This window comes from Lissotriton vulgaris, chromosome 3_1 (assembly GCF_964263255.1).
Source record: "Lissotriton vulgaris chromosome 3_1, aLisVul1.2, whole genome shotgun sequence".
Classification (NCBI taxonomy): Eukaryota; Metazoa; Chordata; class Amphibia; order Caudata; family Salamandridae; genus Lissotriton; species Lissotriton vulgaris.
In genome coordinates, this window is record NC_141689.1 from 238,264,217 (window position 1) to 238,285,720 (window position 21,504).

Here is a 21,504-nt window from a genome sequence, read left to right on the forward strand (position 1 = left end):
TAGCGTAATGGTGAAAAATATCGAGATTCCAGGCAAAAAGGAAGCCAGACCTATTAAACAGTTTCTAACTTGTAACACCAATTTTGTGGTGTATGTCCTAGAATGCCCATGTAAACTCCGATATGTAGGAAGTACGACGTGCATGGCCAAGAAAAGGGTACAGGAACATCTTAGAGCAATAACACACGCTGATGTTAGATACCCTATTGCGCGCCATTTCCAAGAGTTCCACCAATCCAACAACTCCTTTCTCAGGTATTATGCCATTGAACAGGTCAATATGGGCAGAAGGGGTGGAAACAGGGAACTGGCTCTCAGGAAGAAAGAGTCGAAATGGATCATGGAGCTCGAAACGAAATTTCCTGGGGGGCACAACCTCGATGAGGAGCTGGCCACACACCTCCATGAGGGATGAAATTTCCATCTACCCTCTAATTAAATATAATATAATCCTACCCCAGCCACAAATAAATGAGATGCCAGTTGTATAGAAACAGGTTCTAATAATCATAGCAGAATGTTTAGATTGATTTATGTGTGACATAACTGAAAATATGTTATAACTCTTGATAATCTTGATTTTATTTAGAGATTTTAACAGCTGTTTTTTGTGTGTTTCCTTTAGGAAAATGAGAATGAGAAGTCACTTCCACCACAGTCACCTCACGGTCCACCTGACCTTTTCCTTTTAACTGGATGAAAGACACCTTCACTTGTATGAAAGTCGGACTTTAATTCACCTAGATGTGCACTCTGTCCCTGCTGGTATGGCCTCGTTTTTGCATTATGATAGAAGTTTATGAGGAGTGAACTAGACGATCTGTATGATGTGAATACAGAGTCCTTAGGCACTAGACCGAATGGATTGCTTGCTTTCAACAAAGTTCTCTTGAAAGACTGGTTTACAGCTAAACCCGATCTAAATCCTAGGCACTACACCAGATTTAGGGTTAAATGTAGTTTAAATGCAATTTGCCTGATCCATTTGCAATGTATTGTGATAAGTTATGGCAATGCTTCTGATATAACTGAACAATAGCGCGGGGTTCCCCATTCCAAGATGGCGGTACCGTTTGTAGAAAGGACATGGCGCTGTAAAAATGTTGGTCACCTCTTCTATGTTTGTTGTTATGCATAACTAACCACACCGAGCAGGGTGGTTCACGTGTGAGCAAGACACATTGGTGTCGAAACGCGTAGCGTGTTAACCTGTGAATAAACCTTGGATGCTAAATATGGATTCCTGAGTGCGCATATGTTTGTTGCCGTGAGGCGATCCTTGGATTATATATATATATATATATATATATATATATATATATATATGTGTGTGTATGTATAAAAATCACATGACCATATAATAGAAATATCACATTCCTAAAACATGAAAGAATGCAGTAACATGAGCATGTACATAATGATAAGCATGAAAAAAAGCGTCTGAAAATCAGTAAGAGGAGGATGGAAACAAAGGCTCACCTTATCTGAAAAGATTACGAAGAACTGCTTGACCCACTGAAGAATCAGTGTCGCTGGCTGCGTCCATACAATAGTGTTTGGTGAAAGTATGCCTTCTGGCCCAGGTTGCCGCTCTGCATATGTGCTGAAGAGGAACTCTAGCAAAAAGAGCAGTCGAGGAAGATATGGCTCTCGTTGAATGAGCCCTTGGTGTTGTCTGCAGAGGTCTTTCTGCTTGTGTATGACAAAAGTCAATAGTTGCAGAGCTCCATCTTGCTATTGTTTGTTTAGACACTGCATGCCCTTGACAAATTGTTCCATAGGCAACGAACAATTGATCCGATTTGCGCATTGCAGAAGTCCTTTGTAAGTAAAACTTCAAACACCTCTTGATGTCTAGTGTATGCAATGCCCTTTCAGCAGGGGATTGCGGGTTAGGAAAGAATGTTTTTAAGATGACTGGCTCATTCAGGTGAAAGTCCGAAGGCACCTTAGGCATGAATTCTGGATTTGTGCGGAGCACTACTGAATCGGACGTGAACTGCAGAAAAGGTGGCTGGACCGTGAAAGCTTGGACATCACTGACTCTTCTAGATGAAGTTAAAGCCAATAAAAGTGACACCTTCCATGTTAGAAATTTCAAATCCACTCTGTGAAGTGGTTCAAAAGGATGGCACTGTGGGTTGGTGTAGTTCCCATTCGTGGGTGGACACCTTTGTCCTGCTGAGAGTGTCCGCAATTTCGTTTGCCGTTCCCAGAACATGGACGGCCAGTAGATTGATTCTGTGTCGTATTGCCCATGCCCATATTTCTTGGGCTTCCTGAGACAGAAGAGTCGATCTTGTTCCTCCCTGTTCGTTCAAATAGTGCATGCTTGTAGTATTGTCTGTGCGCACCAATACTGTGGCCCCTTGAACGATTGCGCGAAAGGACTTGTGGGCTAGGAAGATGGCTCTCAGCTCCAACAGATTGATATGCCAGAGTTTCTGTTGAGGACTCCACCCGCTGATTGTTAGCCCCTGAAGATGTGCTCCCAAACCGTCGAGGGATGCGTCCGTGGTGATTGTAAAGTTTGGTGTGTCTTGGAGGAACGCGCAACCCTGTTGCAAATTCTTTCTCTGAATCCACCAGAGAAGATTTTCTCGAATAGGAGGGGTGATCCGAATGAGGTCCTCGAATGAGCCGGAGATTTGAAGCCATTGCAGGCTGAGCTCTTCTTGAAGAGGTCTCATCCTTAGATGGCAATTCGGTATCAAAGGAATGCAAGAAGAGACCATCCCCAGAAAAGATTTGAATTGTCGGGCTGAAACTGACCTTTTTGAAAGTAAGCTTCGAGCAATGTCCTGTATCTTGTCTTGTCTCTTGTCTGACACAAAAGCTTGGACTAACTGTGTGTCCAGGGTTGCTCCCAAAAAAGCTTGTCTTTGGGTCGGTTCTAATTGTGACTTGTCGTAATTGACGGTGAGACCCAGTGATTGGAAGAGGCACAGACACCGCTGGATATGGTTGCTTGCGTTTGTGTAAGAATTCGCCTTGATAAGGCAGTCATCTAAGTATGGAAATATCTGTATTCCTTCCAGCTGGAGGTGTGCTGCTACTGGAGCCAGGACCTTCGTGAACACCCTGGGTGCCGAGCGTAGTCCAAAGGGAAGGACTTTGAACTGATAATCCCTGCCAGCCACTCTGAATCGTAGGAATTTCCTGTGCCAAGGCAAAATGGGGATGTGGAAATATGCATCTTGGAGATCTAAGGTGGCAATGTATTCTCCCTCCGAAAGAAGATGCAGTATTTCTTGAAGTGACAGCATCCAGAACGTCAGCTTTTTCAAGTACTTGTTTAGAGCACGGAGATCCAGAATTGAACGCCATTCTCCATTCTTCTTCTTTATGAGAAATAATCTGGAGTAGAAACCTGCTCCTCTTTGAGCCTGAGGAACCTTTTCTATTGCTCCTTTCTTTAACATCAAATTGATCTGGGAAAACAACTCCTTGAGATGAGATGGAGGTGGGCCCTTTGAGGGTACGTTTGGAGGGAACTTTTCGAATTTGAGGGCATGGCCCTTGGCCACAATGTCCAGGACCCACTTGTCCGATGTTATTGAGGACCATTTTGAGAAGAAATTTGAGATTTTTCCTCCAATCTTTTTGTGAGGCTGCAGCAGTAGCGGTGGCAGGAGATGACACTCATTGTCTTTTATCCTTCCCACGATAGGCAGGCTTCCTTTTGTTTTGGAAATAATTGGTGTTGCGCTGACCATAGGACTGGTAACGCTGGCCTTGGTAACGTTGATTCCCTTGCCTGTAGGAGGACTGCTGACTATAAGCTCCTCTATTAGAGGACGATCCACGTCCTCTCGCACCATGAAAGTGCGGCTTCCGAAATTGTAAGGTGCGCTGGGATCTAGCTGTTTCCGTGTCCTTCTTGATTGTTTGAAGGGCTTCTTCAATATGCAGGCCAAACAAAAACTCTCCCTCGTAAGGCATATCCAATATCTTTGCTTGAACCTCCTGGCGGAACGAAGTCGCTTTTAGCCAGCCCTGCCTGCGTAAAACAGTCGCCCCTGCCAATTGTCTGAATCCAGTTGAGGCAACATCAACTGCAGAGTCGATCATCTCCACCGAGATCCTTTCACCTTCCTGCAGGATTTTCAAAGCCTCAGACTTGGAGGGCTCTGGAAGCATGTTGATATATGGCGAGATGTCAGACCACATTTGCCGGTCATATCTGCCCAGTATGGCCAATGAGTTTGCCGCCCGGACTGTGGTCGCTGCCATTGTTGACACACGCTTACCAATTGCATCGAGACGCCTGCCGTCTCTATCCGGTGGGGTTGCGATTGGAGAGGAAGGGTTTCTGGACCACTTCTGTGGAGCTTGTATGATTACCGAATCTAATTTCGGTTGTCCTATAAGGCAAGCTGAAGACTTCTCAGGAGCCTTATATTTCTTATCAATCCTTGGCTGTACTGGAGGTATAGATGCACGTGTAGACATGACTTTAATCCCCTCCTGTCAAATGAAATCGATAATAGGTATCGATTTAACTTGTCTCCTTGGCTGATCCTTGAAATCGTAAAGGAAGCATTCTTGTTGTGTAGCTTCCATGTTGATATGAAAGCGTTTTGTAGCTCTCTCCATGAGAAGATGAAACCCTCCTACGTCAACCCGAGGTGAATCAGCAGTAGCCGGAGCTGAAGGAGAAGGTGTCTGAACTTGATAATCGTGCCACTCTGACATTATGGAACCTTCATCAACTTCCCCTTCTTCTCTCTCTTCTTCCTCAGAAGAATGTAGTGCTTCAGGCTGATCGGATACTACAGGTAAGGGAGACTTTGGAGGTCTAAAATCCGATATTGGCGTTCACACCACAGGTGTAGGAGGCATAGAGTCAGCTGACTCAGACGGTGGAAAACGCCTGTAATAATTGTTGAGCATATGCTGAAGATTTGTTAGCAATGCTACTGGCATCTGAGCTGAGGGAACAGTTGTGACAGGAGATGACACAAGCTCCGGCGAATGATGGTTGTCTTGGTCGTCCTCATGGTATTTGATGTTCAATTCAGAAGGACTTGTAGCCGTACCAAACCTTTCATCCATATCCGATTCCTCCTCACTGTCATCAGAGTCCAGCAACTTGTCAGGGACTTGAAGTGGTACCTTTTGAGGCGATAGGCAGAGAGGAGACAAAGGCTCTAGGCCAGAACTGCGTCTCTGGAGCAAAGATGGCTTTGGCGAGGTCGCAAAAGCCGTAGACGGTGACCAAACCTGCATGGTGGTACATGTGGACAGTTGCGGCGTCGGCGGAGGCCCCATCGGCGGGCTCGTCGACAGAGGTTTGGCTCCAGATGATAAAGAAGTCATAGCCGAAGATTGAGTTATCTTCGCCGATGAGAAATATTTCGTCGATGACGGTGTCTTCGTCGACGACGATGATGTTTTCGTCGACGAGCTCGTCAACGACGGGATGTTCGACGATGGTGATGGAACAACCGTCGACGGTGGCGTTGACGAAGCTATCATCGATGGGATCTTCTTCAGCTTGGCCGTCGACGAGGCGCTGACTATGGCAGATGAAGATTCCTTCGTCGACGAGATAGGTCTAACAGCAACATAGACCATCGTCGACGGTGAAGACCCTGTCGACATTAACATCTCAGGCTTAGGTGAAGTAAAAGTTACCGTAGACGTAGCGTCGACGGGGATCTTCGTCGACGACGGTATCGTCGACGACGGAGGCTGTTTCTGAGGTAAAGTCTTCTCAGAAGCCATCTTTTGAGGTAACTTTTTGGTTACTCTTCTCGGGGACATAGATGGCCCAAGTTTGGCCTTAGCAGGGGGAGTAGCTTTAGAAGTGGAAGGCCTCTCAGACCCCTTAGAAGATTGTTGCCTCTTTAGAATCTTAGCTCCAGGAGAAGATAACACCTCTTCAGCAGCTCTCTTTCTAGATGGTGTTGTAGATCCAGAGGCAATACTGCCTACCTCAGAAACAGAATAGTCTTGATCTTTCAGCTTTTGTAGCCACAAAAACAGGCGGCCTTCTCTGTCCCTGAGAGTCTTCTGAGGGAAGGTCCTACAAATTAAGCATGGGCAAATGTAGCGAATCTGGCGTTCGCGAATTCGCGAATTTGCAATCCCAAAATCCGCGAACTCTCGCGAATTTGCAGATTTTTTTTTGTGTTCGCAAGGGTTTCTGCCAGTTCGCGAGGGTTTTGTACCAGTTTGCAATTGCGAACTTACTTGCCGGCTCGCAACGGTCACAACTTTGTTGTTTCTACGTCTGGTTCATCATCACAGGTTCACAGCACCCTCTGTTTCACCACTGCCATCCTCTGGTTCACCCATGCCACCCTCTGGTACATCACTGCCACCCTCTGATTGATCACTGTAGATTATGGGGGGGGAAAGCAAGCACACCTGCCCTGCTTCAACTGACATGAATTAATTTCTGGTTCATCACTGTAGATTATTGGGGGGGGGAAGCAAGCACACCTGCCCTGCTTCAACTGACATGAATTAATTTGGGGTTGATTAATGTGTCACTGAATTTAAACTTCCTGTCTGGCACCTGTTTCCTTATCTGTAATTTGCTTTCTGTTGCAGTGCAATTTTTTTTCCCAGGACCTTTGTGGCCTACTTGTAGCTATTCTATGAGCCTGCTGTGAGGGTCAGAGCAGGGTCATAGAATAGTTGCAAGTAGGCAACTGAACTCTGGAGGGGCCCCTCAGGAAGCACTACAGGGAATGGTTACTAATGATGAGTTTGAACTTTTGCACCTGCTGAGTGCTTTCAGTTTTGCAATACTTGTTTTTCTGTGCGGCACTTCCTTCCTCCCACCTCCCCCAAAATGGACTCCTTGCAAAAAAAAGTGCAGGCAAATGTCAACCTGAGGAGTTATTCTGATAAAAATCATCATTTTCAGAAGGTTTATGCTGCTTGCTGGTGGAGTTCTTGTGCACAATTGCAAATTTTGTAATTTCGCGAGTGCGAGATTGTTGCTGCCCGCCGCATCTACATGTTCGCAATTGCGACCTCTCGCGATGCGTCGCCAAACTCCTGCGGGATCCCGCAGCAAGATCCAAAATGGCGCAGCACTTGCAAAATATCGAGAAAAACAACTCAGCAAACGCTGAATGGCGGTAAGTGAACGCCGCACGCCGCAATATTGTATCACCAAGCAAAAAAATCCGCTGCGTGAAAATTTGCGGATTTTCGGTAAATTCACGAGAGTTCGCGGATTGCGAATTTACCAAAAATCCGCGAGCGGAACGGATTTTCCGCCCATGCTTACTACAAATCTTGCAGTCCTTCACCTGATGGTCAGGGTATAGGCAATAAATGCACTTCCTGTGGGGATCTTCCTTAAAAAGCCGTAGCTTACCACAAGAGTCACAAGGCCTGAACAAAGATTTCTTGGAAGTAGACATCCTCAAAACTAAATTCCAGATGGAAAATAGAGAAGTACTCAGCAGAGCTCAGGGAGATTCCCTTCACACGACGTGCGGTAGAAAATCTGAGAGCCTGAGCCTCTGAAGAGAACCTTCTGGTGGGTGCTGATGCCTGATTGGCTGCAGTTTGGGCTGTACAAAATGACTAGGATACTCATGAGTGTGGATGTTTTTTCTCCTGTAGCTTGGGCTACTTTACTTCCTGGTTGGTTATTATCAAGGTTTTCTATGTTATTATGACATTTTATTGCTTTTTATGTACCGTGGGACTCCCACTCCGACGACGGGGAATGATTCAGGCATGTGAATCTATGAAAGACACCCCAATGCTGGAGAAACCGAAGTGTGCATGTGTATTTTGGTCAGCCTGAGACATCCGGCCAAACACATATGCGTACTTAGGGAGTGTACAAGCACTCCTCCTAACCCTTCCATACCCGGCCCCTCCCTGCACAAACTGGCTTAGAGCCGGCAAACAAAAAGTAAAACGCTGCTAGAACATTATTTGAAAGTTTAGTTGGGGGTGCACGTAGTCAAAAAAGAGCCCAAGAAAAGTAATGTTTATGTGCAAAAAATGTTTTGTTTATTCAAATTCTTTTGTTTTTCAAAGAGTTCCACATTTGTTATCATACATCAGCCAACGCGTTTCTCTCCCTCACTGGGAGCTTCCTCAGGTCGATTAGATTTATGACGAGCCTTCAGAGTTGAAAGTGCTTGTAATGGATTAGAAATCTAGGTGGACGTAAATGTTCTTTGCCCGGGTATGGGTAGGTGTCACCAGCCAAAGTCTTTGGCTCAACGTTTTACTATTGCCTTTTAGACCGTGCAGAGATATGTATATCTTCTCAGACAACAGATCGTCAAATCCTTTTGTTCAAAGTCAGTCTTCTATGAATGACTGACAGCAAGATTTACTCAAGAGAAGTCAGTTCTTGATTACAAGGGATCCAAAATCATGCCGCCTCGTAAATCTTCCTATGTATGCGTAAGTTGTCACCAACCAGGTCCCATGTATACGAACCGGGTTTCAGAAATAAAGAGTCTTCCGAGCGGCGTATCGTGTAGTAGCGTCAAGGACTCGTGTTCCGTTCCGTTAGAACATTGTTTTATTTTTTGTTTGCTGCCTCTGTGCCAGGCAGTGTGGCAAAGCTTTTCCACCATTGCGCAGGAGCCAATGCTGCTTTTCCCAATCACTAGCTTTCCATTGTACACTGTTTTTTAATCACTGGTGATGCTGGCAGATTTTGGATACTGCTTACCGGATTTTTAAGATATCTTCAGGATGATTGCTATTTGTAAGGCATGAAAGTCACTGGCACTGTGTTCTTGTAGCAACCTCTCATTCATTTTACCAGACCCACAAAACAATTTCCTAACAAATGCTTTCTAAGATTTAGTGTATTGCTCATGATTCCTGTGCTAAGGATCCACCCAAAGTTGTATTCCTTTTTACCTACAAACACTTGACCATGTCATAAAATTTGGCAACTGATTGTAGCAGAGGATTTACAGACGTTTTTATCGGGAAACCCAAATTGGAGGCTATCCGGCAGTTGATTAAGTTTCAAGAATGAGTACCAGCCATTTTTGAGCATTCTATAAACTGTCTTAAACAAAGGAGAAGTTATATGCAACATTGAGATACATGTGTAAAATGTAAAAAAGTTGCCTTGCATATAAGTATCCGTGCCCAAATACACCACCAATAAGACATCTCTGGATTTCTAATTGGATGTTTTATATAGTAGATATGCTGTTAGGTGGAAAGGTGGTCCAAAAACAAGGTTAATGATTTTATTGTTTTGTCTACCTTGTAGATTAATTAACGTTTTTAATTTTCGTATGTGTGATCTTTCATCAGAGAAGTCATCAATGATGTAATTAGAGATGTCATGAGCAATGTCATGAATTATTTCAAAGAAAATGTCATGAATAATGCAATATATGAGGTCATAAGCAGTGCATGGGGGAGAATTTCTGTGTTTTTTTTTTTAAACGTTAATGTTATCGCTGACATATTCACTTTACTGTTACATTAGTTTAGCCTTTGTTTTTTCTTGAATTTCTTAGGTTTTAATTAAAAAAGGCTCAGATTTTTATCACAATTAACTATAATGTTACTTTAACTTAGTTTTTTTATTGAAATCTTTTTTGAATGTAAAGTAATATTTTATTACCATACATAAAGCCAAACCCTCGCTGCACCCAGCTGAAGGTTGAGCGGAGTGGGGTTGGCCGTAGCGCCTGCGATAAACCCCCCCCAGAGGCAGCTAACCCCACGCTGCGCACACCCTTTTGCTGTGCACATAAAAGGATTGGCCACAGGTCCTGGCTTGTAGCCAGGCCCTGTGGCCAACCAACCCGAAGGTAGCTAATCCCCCTTTCCCCCACAGGCTGCCAACCCCACACTGCACACAGCTTTTCGTCGACGCGGCATGGAACTGGCAGCAGGGCCAGGCAGCTACCCGTAGGCAGCCAATCCAATCCAGCCCTTTGGTTATGCATGATGTGGCGTTAGTCGCAGTGCCTGTCTTACACCTATGGCCTGTTTTCAACTCCCCGCAGGCAGCCAACCCCACGCTGCGCACAGCCTTTGGCCGAGCGCAGCAGGATGCTGGCCACTGGGCTTGGCCTGCTGCCAGGCCCTGTGGACAAACCCCCAGCAGGCTGCCAACCCCATGTTGCGCACAGCCTTTGGCATGTGCAGTTTAGGGTTGGCCTTCAAGCCCTCGGGAACCCATTCCCAGAAGCCAAAACATATATATTAGGGGGTGGAGGCATGCAGCTCACCTCCCTGACACGCCATTGGTTTCAGGGACTCCGCCCCCGTGGGCCAGTTCCAATGGAGAGGGGGCACGTGGCCCTTCTCCCCAAGCCTTAAAAGAGCCCAGGGACCCCACCCCCCAGGGCCATACAATTGAACAGGGAAGGAGAGCGAGTAACCTGCCTCCTCGAGCCTTAAGAGGCCCTGGGGGCCACATACAATTAAAAAGGTGACGGGGGCTGCAGGCCTCCCTCCCCAAGCGTTCTTGGGTTCCAGGGACCTGTAGGGCCAAAATCTAACAGGAGGACGGCATGCCTTATTATTCTTCACAGCCAAACCTATAAAAAATTGGAGAAGCCACGCAGCCCCCCGTGCCCGAGCTTTCGTAGGCCCAAAGACCCCCATCTCCGGGGCTAAATTTAACAAACTAGGGGAGAGGAGTGGTTCACTCACAGCAAATGAGCGGTCCCCGTGAGATGGGACCCATGGGGCCTTTAAAGGCTCCGGGAGGGAGGCCACATGGCTCCCTCCCCTTATAAAATACATTGCACCCAGGGGTTAAAGATGGTTCGGGAGGGGTGCTACACACCCTCTCCCCATAATAAATAGAATGGGCCCCGCAGATGGAGTCCCACAGGGCCAAAAAAAAGTTTGGGGAAGGGGACATGCGCCTCCTCCCATTTAAAAACATACCCGGCCCTGGGGAATGGATTCCCGGGGCTATACATGGGCTGGGGAGGGGGGCCCTTCTCCCCACCAACCCCATTTATAAATGAAAAAATAGCAACTACAATTTATTTCTGCAATCCCACGCAATTCCAACGGGATTGCAGCAAAATGTGTAGATTTTGTTTTATTTTGGCCCGGTGGGTAGGGTCCCTCTGGGTCCTCCCACGGGCCTACGGGGGCAGGGTATCTCTACCCCACTCCACTGTATTTTACTACACTCCAGTCTACACCACGCCACAGGACGCCCCTCCACCCTGCGCCACTTCACTCTTCACTATTCCACCGAATGCAATTTCACTCTAAACTGTACGCTATTCCACTCTATGGTACTTTCACTCTATGCCACTCTAATTTACGCAACTTGATTCTATGCCACTGCACTGTACGCTATTCCTCTCTATACCACTTTACTCTACAGTACAGGAATGTATGGAAAGATGGCCCCTGACAGAATAAGTGATTCCAAGAGTCAGTTGGTTAAATTCCTGTTACAGTTACAGAGCCACAAAAGAGGGGGAAGCGTGCCTTGGCAAGCTGGTATCCACAAATGTTTGACCACCACTGGCCCCAGCAGTGCAGCCTGGTAGACCGACTCCCAAAGCTCAAAAGTTGCACCTGAGTCTGCTGGACTTGGGAGAGTAATCAGAGTGCAATTTGTATGTACAAGACAGACACTAGCCCCAGTTAAAGGGAAATGCTGCTTTTGTAACCGGAGACCAATAGCCCACTTGCAACTGGTTTTTGGCTGGACTTCGAGGGACATCGACGTCTGTGGCCAAAGTCGCCCTACCGTGTTTGTGGACTAAGGGGTGGCTCCAGGAAGACCCCTGTCAACCGGATCAGCATCCACAGCATCCTGTATCCCTTTTATTAGGACCACTCCACTGATATCTATGGCTGTATGTCCATAGACCCTGGAACTGAACTAGAGGTGGCTTTGACTGCAAAGTCACTGTCCTGCCAAGTCTTATTGGCCCATTTGGCTTGCTCCTTGCCATGGTTGGGTCGCACAAAGCGGGCCAAAGTAACCAAATACAACTTTACCAAAGTTTTCAAAGTAACCGCGGTAGTAGCCTATGCTTGTTTGCACTTTGAATGAAAAACAGTGATTTATTATTTGCTTAATAATTTATATTTTTGGAACCCTCTGGTGGATTTTGTTTATTCTGGTGTCTAAAAAATTCATAAAAATTAAAGGTATTTTTATAAAATTATGTTGGAGTTCCTTTGTGTCATGCTTCGTTCTTGTTTAACTATTTTGATTGTGCTAAATGCTTAGCACTTGTTCCATCGACAAAGCCTGACTGCTCGAAGCCACAGTGTTAGAGGAAAGCTGTCTCACCAGTCCTGGGGGGAGTTTGCGGAGGTGTGTTGGACTGCGTTGGAGGATTGGGTGGTGAGTAGCCCAGTGGAGGATTGGGAAGGGCTGTGCCAGGTAGTTATCGGGGAACACATGCTGAGGGATTGCTTCCCAAGGTTGCGTCACCACCTGTTACGGTGTGGGTTCTCCGACCCCATGGAACTTGCATGGGAGGCAGACCTTTGGGTGAGTGCCAGAGAGTCTGAGAGGGCATCGGGGAGTGATCCTGAAGGGAATGGTGCAGGGATCTTCTGACCCAGCGAGGCGTGAGAGGTGCAGAATAGCCCAGCTAGGTCCCAGGGAAGTGAGAGGGTTGTAGGGCTTCACATCCTATCTACAGGAAGGAGTGAGACGGGGAGGTGTCCTGAGGTGCCCCAACCATATACACTTCACGGGAGCAGCGTTGAGGGGAAGGCAGGCGATTTGACCATGCAGTAACCGTTGCTTTACTGAGCAGTGAGGAAGGAATCCCCCAATACCACGCTTAGACTCATGAGGTCATCATACTTTGAACTATAAGTTCTCTTCAACGCCAATTGGGCGCAACTGAGCTTACTAATACAAACAACATTGATAGGTACATTTCACCTTTAATTTTATTTTTGTAGAATACACTTTAACATTTCATGTGAGTAAGGTGAGGATAACGTGCATATCCTTGTCCTGAAGAAGGAGTCCTTGTACTCCGAAACATGTTGACACTGAATGGTTGATCTACCCTAGTACGTATATAATCAACCTCACTCTGCACCTTTTTAATAATACCAGCCGAGGACATAATAAATAATTTTTTCCTACGTGCCAGGTATTTTTTAAACTCATTTTTTCACCTCACCTCACTAACTCACATTCTCTCCCTAAACACACACCCTCACATAGTTCACTACCAAGTGCTCCTACGCAGCCGTTAGTTGTAGCACGCCGCATCCCGTAGAGGGGTGCGAAGGCCCCGATGATGAAGCATGACACCAAGGGGCCTGTTGGTGTGTGAGGGGCATTTAAACAACACTGTGTGCTCCCCATCACTTTAGGGACCACTACCACTTTCTAAGTGGATTCCTTTTTGTTTAATCATATTGCCAAGGGAGACTGAATCCACTTGCTCTCTCTCTTGCCCCCTCTTGGTTGTATTCAAGTTCTAGACAGCGCACAGCTGTGGGAGCCCCTTCCCATAAAATTAAAAATTAAAAAGTGCCCCAACCATAGTCTCAGGGCCTGGAGAGTTTCACAAGGGAACCCCAGGTTGGGAGCCTAGGCTGTCCTGATGTGCTGTCCAGTGAAAGGGATCCCCTAGTGTCAGGAGAACCCAGGGCATTTGTCAACGGAGCTCCAGTGGTTCGGGGGTCTGCTCAGTCACAGGGTTTAGATCCTGGACTGGGAGGCCAGGGGCAGGTCCTACCTGACCTGGTGGGTGGGACGTCTGTAAGCAGTGTCCCCCCAGAATTGACTTCCAGGTGTACTTCTTCAGGTGGGAGGGTGTGGAACTCTGGAAGGGGGTACGGAGGGAGGAAGGTCTCGCCTCTGGCACCGGCTCAGCCACAGGACGTAGATCCTGGGTTGGGATGCCAGGGACAGGTACTGCCTGACCTGGCGGGTGGGACGCCTGTGAGCAGCGTTTCCCAGAATTGTCTCCCAGGGGTACTACTACAGTTAGGAGGGTGCAGAACTCTGGGAGGGGATGCAGGGGAGGGAGGACTCGTCCCTGTCACCGGTGCAGCTTAAGGGTTTAGACCCTGGGCTGGTGGATTAGTTGGAGGGTCAAGGCCCTGGACTGGGGAGAGAGTGGTGGTCTGAGTGTGCCCCGCAGAGGAGGAGAGGGCAGAACCCCAGAAGGAGAGGTAGGGAGAGGGGAGCCTTGCCCCGGAGGGCTGGTCAGCCTGAGGGTATGGATCCCAGGTGGGAGGACCAGTGGCAGTTTGGAGCTGAGAAGAAGAGAAGGAGAGTGGTAAATGGGTACTACGGGCCTGGGGCTAAAGCAGCTCACTCTGTGAGAGAGCAAGGATCAGAGACATCTGGATGGCCTAGGGGCCAGTCCTGGCCACAACCAGCTAGAGAACACCAGTGGGGTGGGTTGGTTGGTCAGGGGAGGATTGAGAGAGGGAACCATCGGGTTCCAGAATGGCGAAGAACCTGCAGATGCCCCGGCAGTTGGAGGCCTGCGTCCACGTTTTCTCACCCCAAGCAGGGAAGCCCATCAAGGCAATGATTGGTCTACCTTGGCTTTTGGCTGGGGGGGAGTCGTGATGGACTTGGCCCATTTTCCCAAAAGTTTTCACCTTTCAGCCCTCTATTTTAGGATGTCTCCCCCATGGCAGAGAACTGCCTAGGCCATGTGTGGTGTGAGATGTCATGAGAAATGTAATGCAATGGTGTGCGCACTTGTTAACCCTCCATTGTAAGAATGTACCCTGGTAACATGCTGCGTTTAAAATGGATGCCATGGCTGTGTGTGGAGCCACCTGACTGCTGTGGGTTAGCAGTCTAGTTGTTCGGTTCCCAGCCATCACAGCTTTTGGAGGGAAAGCCTGGCACCCAGGGTGCTCTTCTCCTCCCCCTGAGCCAGTTAGAACCAGTTTCCCCAGACGCTTTCAGAACATTCTGGCACTGTCTGGTAGGTGGGGTGAGGGGCGTATAAGTAAGGGAGCTGTGCCACTATGTGCTCAGACAGAGCAGGGACATGAACGTGAGGGGACCTGCTACCAGGGGGTACAGCCACATAGGCCTGTGTGCTGGACCTTGCACCCAACTGAAACCCCTCTGCTGTCCACAGGGCTAGTGAAAGCCCCACTGCAGGAGTAAAGGCTGCTGTACAGGAGGAGTGCCACGCTACAGAGGAGGATGGTTCCTAAGACCTACCGCCCTGTCTTGATGAGTGCCCACTGACTGCTGACCGTGCCCAGTAGTGCCTGCTGCTCTGCTACCTGGCCCCTGGAGAAGAGCAGTGTCTGTCCTCTGCAGCGCTGGGCTGAGAAAGCGCTATATGGGACTGGACTGCGCTCCCAGGAGGTGAGGAACTAGCACCTACCGCACTGTGCTGCAAGAGCGTGAAAATTCCAGTGACTGTGCCCTGCTGCCTGCTCCCTAGTGCCTCGGGAGGGCTATCTGTCATTGCCCTAGAGAAGAGCGCTGTGTCTGTGCCGGCCAGAAGAAGAGGAACACTGCCTTTGGCCCCTGAAGCTGGTGGGGCTGCCTAACGCCTGTTAAGCGCTATACTCCACGAACCCAAAGGAGGTGAGGAGCGTGCTGCCAGGGAGAGCTGTGTATTTGAAGAAAATAGCAGGAGCATACCCGGCATTATTGCTTCCATCGCGAGTGCCCACCCCATGTGTGGAGACTGCCTGCCTACTTGGAAACCAGCGGAAGCCTACCCCGTGGTTTTGATATTGATTTGACCGGAGCCTAACCCGTGTTCTGGCGGCGCCTATGCCAATTTAGAACTAGCGGGAGCCTACCCCACGTTGGCACGCTTAATTAACCCAGCGGGTGCCCACCCCGCATAATTGCCGCCTGGGATTACCGCCGCAACCCGGGTTGCGGAAGGAGGGCAGGGCCGCCGCGCTGCCTGCGGCAACTCGGAAGGAGAAGGAGCCACCCCCGGAAGTCCCGCCCCGCGGAAGCAGGAGGAAGCCGGCAGCGAGTGGTGGCATTGCGGGGCTCCCGTGGTGATGAGGGAGCCCCGGGTTGGAAGAAAAGCCAGGCCGGAGCCTACCCCGGGCTGGCCCAGCCGCCTCCGAAGACCCCCAGGAGGGGACAGGGGTGAAGCAGCGTGAGGAAGGTGGACCAGAGGGCGGGAGCCTACCCTGCCTCCGCCAGTGAAGGTGTGTGTGGAGAGACGCGGGCAGGGACTGCCGAGGCACATTGTCAGCGGCTTCCCTGCCCGCGGAGACACCAAGAGCCAACCTGCTCATCCGCACCCCTATGAGGAGGAGCAGCAACCGCAGGGATCCTGGTGCGTGGGGCCCGGTCGTGGAGGTTGGGGGTGTGTCGGGGAACCGCCGGTGCCCGCACCCGGCAGCAGTGTTCTGTGGAGGGCTGCCCCACCGTGTGGTCCGGACTAGGGTGTTCCCACAGCGGCCCGCTGGGCAGTGGCCGCTGCAACTTTGGGCCTGCATGTAGTGAGTCTCAGGGTGGGGCTCCAGTGTCCCTTCCAATATTGCGACGGTGAGCACCTTGAACTACCGAGTCCCACTAGGGGGACTCCAACGTGGGAAAAGGGGGCGCTCACCCTGAGGACAGAAGAAAACAAGTTACTTACCTGTAACTACAGTTATCCAGTATTGGTATCTTTCATAGATTCACATGCCTGAATCATTCCCCGTCACCGAGGCGGGAGTCCCTCGGTAACAAATATACAATAGCAGTGCCTTAGTAAAAACTGTAGTAGGCTGACAAGACTATAGGCCCAAACAGGCCTAAATATTAGTAGCCTATCTACCTCCTTATGTAAAAAGAACTGAAAAATAGTTCCAACCAATCAGAAGTCAGCACCCTCTAGAACCTTCCCAGCAGAGGCAGTTCTCCTCAGATTTTCTTAGTAAAATTGAGGATCCCCATTAGAGAACTGTCCTGCCCGGGGAGGAGGATGGGTGCAAGTGAATCTATGAAAGATACCTATACTGGATAACTGTAGTTACAGATAAGTAACTTGTTTTCTTATCCAGTATTGGGGTATCTTTCATAGATTCACATGCCTGAATCAGAGTAGCAAGCAGTAAATGCAAAAATGTTGTTTGGGGAAGGTGGGAGACAAAGTGTCAATCTAAGTATCCCCCACTCATCCTGAAGGTTATAGAGCACTTAAAATATGCACATACAAATAAATGCAAAAACCTTCTGATATGAAACAATTATAGCCATTTAACATATTTCATATTTAAGAATAAAATTTGACAATCAGAAACTTTAGCAAATAATATGAGAGACCTTCAAAAGTCTAACCTTAAAGAAGATGCCGAAGAACAGCTTCTCCCACTGCTGCATCGTCCTGCGACGCAGATTGTAAGCAGTAGTGTTTCGTGAACGTATGGACATTCTTACATGTCGCAGCACTGCAAATGTTCTCCAATGTGACCCCAACAAACAAGGCTGTAGAAGCCGACATAGTTCTGGTAGAATGCGCCTGAATCTTTCTGAGCAACAGTTTGTTTGCTTTATCATGACAAAATTGTATGACAGAAGATAACCACCTGGCTATCGTTGCTTTTGTAACAGCTTGTCCCATCGTGGCTTTACGATCAGCGATAAACAGCTGATTAGATTTTCTTATATCCTTAGTCCTTTGAAGGTAGAATTTCAAGCAACGTTTCACATCAAGAGAATGTAAAGCTTTTTCTCCCGGTGTAACTGGATCTGGGGAAAAAATTCTTAAGCTTTACTGGCTGGTTCAGGTGGGATTGAGATGGTACCTTTGTAATTAATTTTGGATTAGTTGGCAAAGTAACGTAATCTTTAGAGAAATGAAGAAAAGGTTCTGAGATTGTGAAAGTCTGGATTTCACTAACCCTCCGGGCTGAGATGAGGCAAGCAAAAGCGCTACCTTCCAGGTTAAATATTTTAAATCAGTCTTGTGAATTGGTTCAAAAGGTCTCCTCATCAATTGAGATAAAACTGTATTGAGATCCCACTCTGGAGGTGGAGGTCGAACTGGAGGAAAGGCTCGAAATAGCCCTTTTAGAAATTGTTTGATAAGTGACGAAGAACAAAGTGATGGCTTGTTAGAACTCTTTCTGAATCTAGAAATCACAGCAAGATGGACTTTGATGGATGAGAATACTAGACCTGCTTTAGCTAGTGATAGTAAATAGGGAAGAATATCCTCTGGTGGGGCCTGAAGTGGATGTACGTTATTTGTTTCGCACCAATGACAGAAGCGCTTCCATTTAAAACGGTATGTTTTGATAGTGCTTTAAGCGCGGGCTTTTGAAAGAACATCTCTACAGTCCTGAGAAATTTTTAGATCTTTGAATTCTAAGAAGTCAGGAGCCTTGCGTGCAAGTGAAGCGATTGTGGATCCGGATGCAGAATCTGACCTCTCTCCCTAGTCAACATGGTTAATGTTGGATGGAGCCGAATCGGATGTTGTTGTGACAACAGAAGTAACTCCTGAAACCAATACTGCCTCGGCCAGCGAGAAGCAATTAGGATAAGACTGCAATGTTCCCTCTTCATCTTCTGCAGAACCCTAGGGATTAATGGTATCGGGGGAAAAGCGTACGCATAAATCCCTGACCATCGCATGGACAGGGCATTCCGTCTTGATCCCCGTTGAGGAAATCTGCTGGCGTAATAGAGGAATTTGCTGTTCTGTTGTGTTGCAAACAGGTCTAGAGTTGGTGTGCCCCACATTCGGAAGATCCTGTTCACTTGCAATTGCTCCAGCTCTCATTCGTGGCAACCTGCGAGAGATCTGCTGAGGTTGTCGGCTTGGGAATTTTGAGTTCCTTTGACATGTTCTGCTCTGAGGGTTATGCCATGCTTGATAATCCATTCCCACGTCTCTTGAGCATCCTGGGATAGGGAGAGAGACCACATTCCCCCCTGTTTGTTGAGATAATACATGCTGGTGGTATTGTCGTGTTCATATCTAGGACCCTTATTCAATATTCCCGATTTATGCCCTTGTGAGGTTATAATCAATAATATCCTGATAAATGGCATAAGAATCAGATTCATATTCAGTAATAGCCCATGCAATCCAAAGCCCAGCACGGCTATTCCCATTGACTCCTAGAAAGCACAACGCGTTCTTTAAACAAACCAAGCCTCCAGCAGCCCGGGAAAACCCCCTGCTTTTGTTTTGATTTGAACAAGAACTCCTGAAGTTCAGCAAGAACTGTTAGTTCTTGGTGACGTCTTATGTCCAACCTTACGCCAAACCCGGCACCTTTCAGGTATAAAATACCAACAGTTGCCTTAAGCAAACACACAGTGGTTTGGAGCAGAGAAGCCATCTACTTGCCCGAGAGCCCAGCTGATGCGAGTGCCCCTGGAAGCCGCCCCTCCTGTTTAACGCACTGAGAGAGACGCTGTCTTTTTCTCCAGCCGAGAAAATCCAGCTCCGGTGTTTCCAGCCTACCCTTGCAGGTTGCTGGGATATCGAGTCCTGAGGAAAGAGATACCAGACCTCCCACATTCTATTACCAAGGTACGGAGCTGACTAAACCCTTAAGAGAATTCTTGATGCAGATTCTTGGCAAAATTATCTTAACCAACTTAACTTAAAACTGCTACTTACTCATCCCTTCCCACATATTAGGCTTAGGTCAGGTACACCGGGTTAGGCTTAGTTAGAAGCACCAGTTGAGTGCGTTAGTCAATGTATTTATGTATGTATATATTTTATCCATTTTAAAGTATCATATGGCTAAGAAACTGTATCAATGCTTTTAAAGTATTATTTCATAATACTTCTTTTACTGTACGCACTTTACTTTACTTTAAGTATTGCAATTGTGGCAATTCATTTCGCTTGCATGAGAAAGAAGACTGCTCAATAAATAACACCTTTTTATTGAAAACGCCCGTCTCTCTATTTCTCTGCATTCTGGTGAAACGAAGTATGAACTGCTGACTGAGCGAAATAGCTGTCTATTGTTTTCACACAACTCTAGAGATATACTCTTAATCTGAGGGAGCAAAGTTGTCATGTTTATGCGGTTGTCGGAAACGGAATCCCTTCTTGTCTGAGCCAGGGGAGCTTGTCCCTCCCTATTTCATTCAAGAAAGTTTCCAGTGACCTCTGAGCTAGCTGGCGCAAACCTAAATTAAGTTTAACATAGTCAGTAGAGACGTAGATGACCTCAGTCCTATGTCTACACTGCTGTTTATGTTATTCCAATGCACAGAGCTTATTGGGAAAATAGGAACTACACTACATGGCGCCCAACGTTTGGTAAGGCGATAATCTAAAGCAAGACACTAGAGTAACTCAGTCGTGCTTTTTCACACAGAACCCTTTCCCCGTAAAAACTCCAATAGACGTCTGGAGTGGGTGAAAGGTTAATATCCGCCGGAACTTAGTAGGATGAGAATCCTACGTATTAGTTTATGGTTTGATCAAGGTTGAAGGATACAGTGTTCCAAAATATTGTGCACCTAATCTTTGTTTCCTTGAAACTCGATCTGCTACAGAAAACTTTCAGTCAGTTAAATGGCAGAAAGTGACGAAGAAAGGGAGCGAGCAAGAATAGCAGCTCGACTCTTAGAGGAAGACGCAAGTCTCCATGAAACCGAACCGGATGCTATAATCATTCCGGTCAATGTAAGAAGAACTATAACTCTAAAACTTATAGAAAATGGACTGACACCACGAGGTGGTACAGTCATATTTGTGATAGAGGCACATGAATATCGGCAGACAGATGTATTCTATTAATGGATACATTTTCCAGCAGCACATACTACGACAAAAGACTTCCACTATTACAAAATAGAGGAACCTCCGGATGAATACACTCCTTTCGAGGAGATTGAAATTCCACTGAAATACCAAGAGCCCTGCTCTGGTTTAAGGGCGCCCTAAAACATAATGATCACATCACCAGGCTCGGTCCACTAGGTAGCCCAGGAGCAACGTGGCCGGTTCTAGCCAGCTACACACCACATCCAGAAATTGATAAAATATCAGTTCCTAAACTTTTAGCTCAGCTAAAACTCTTAATAAAAATACAGAGACAATTAGTTCAATATGTCATGCAGACTTCAATAGTCCAACCGACATTTAACATTCCACAGCAGACCCCTCACCAGGGGAACATAAACAAAATCACACCACAGAACATACAATCATGTCTTGGTAAAGTACCCATAAAACGGGAACAAATTCCATTCTGGTTAGCACAGAAAATTACTCAAATAGAGGCAGTATTTCCAGATACTACTCCTACTGAGAAACACAGAATTCTGACTATCTGCCTCCCGATGGGGATCGCACCACATGTAGAAGTCTGTGACACTTGGGGCACAGTCTTTGCTTCCATCTACACAAAAACACATGGTGTCCCGTCTATGGCGGTCATACCAGATGTATTAAGACAGATTCAAAATGAATACGGTCCAGAACCAGCTTTAACTCTGGGTATGAAATTACTAAAAGACTTCAAGCTGGTCTCGGCAATATTATTAGCCAACATAAAAGGTAAAGCAGCATCTGTGGCGATCCACCAGAAATTGAAGGAAACAGATATAGCAGCCCAACCATTGGAACTTGCCAGAATCATAGAAAAATCCTATGAAGAGCTAGGAAGAGA

The 21,504-nt window shown here is 47.1% G+C and overlaps 1 pseudogene; it reads right to left on the reverse strand.

Annotated features, from left to right (window-relative positions):
* Positions 1-2,097: 2,097 nt before the first annotated feature.
* LOC147726253 (uncharacterized) lies at positions 2,098-3,327 on the reverse strand (annotated as a pseudogene).
* Positions 3,328-21,504: the final 18,177 nt, after the last annotated feature.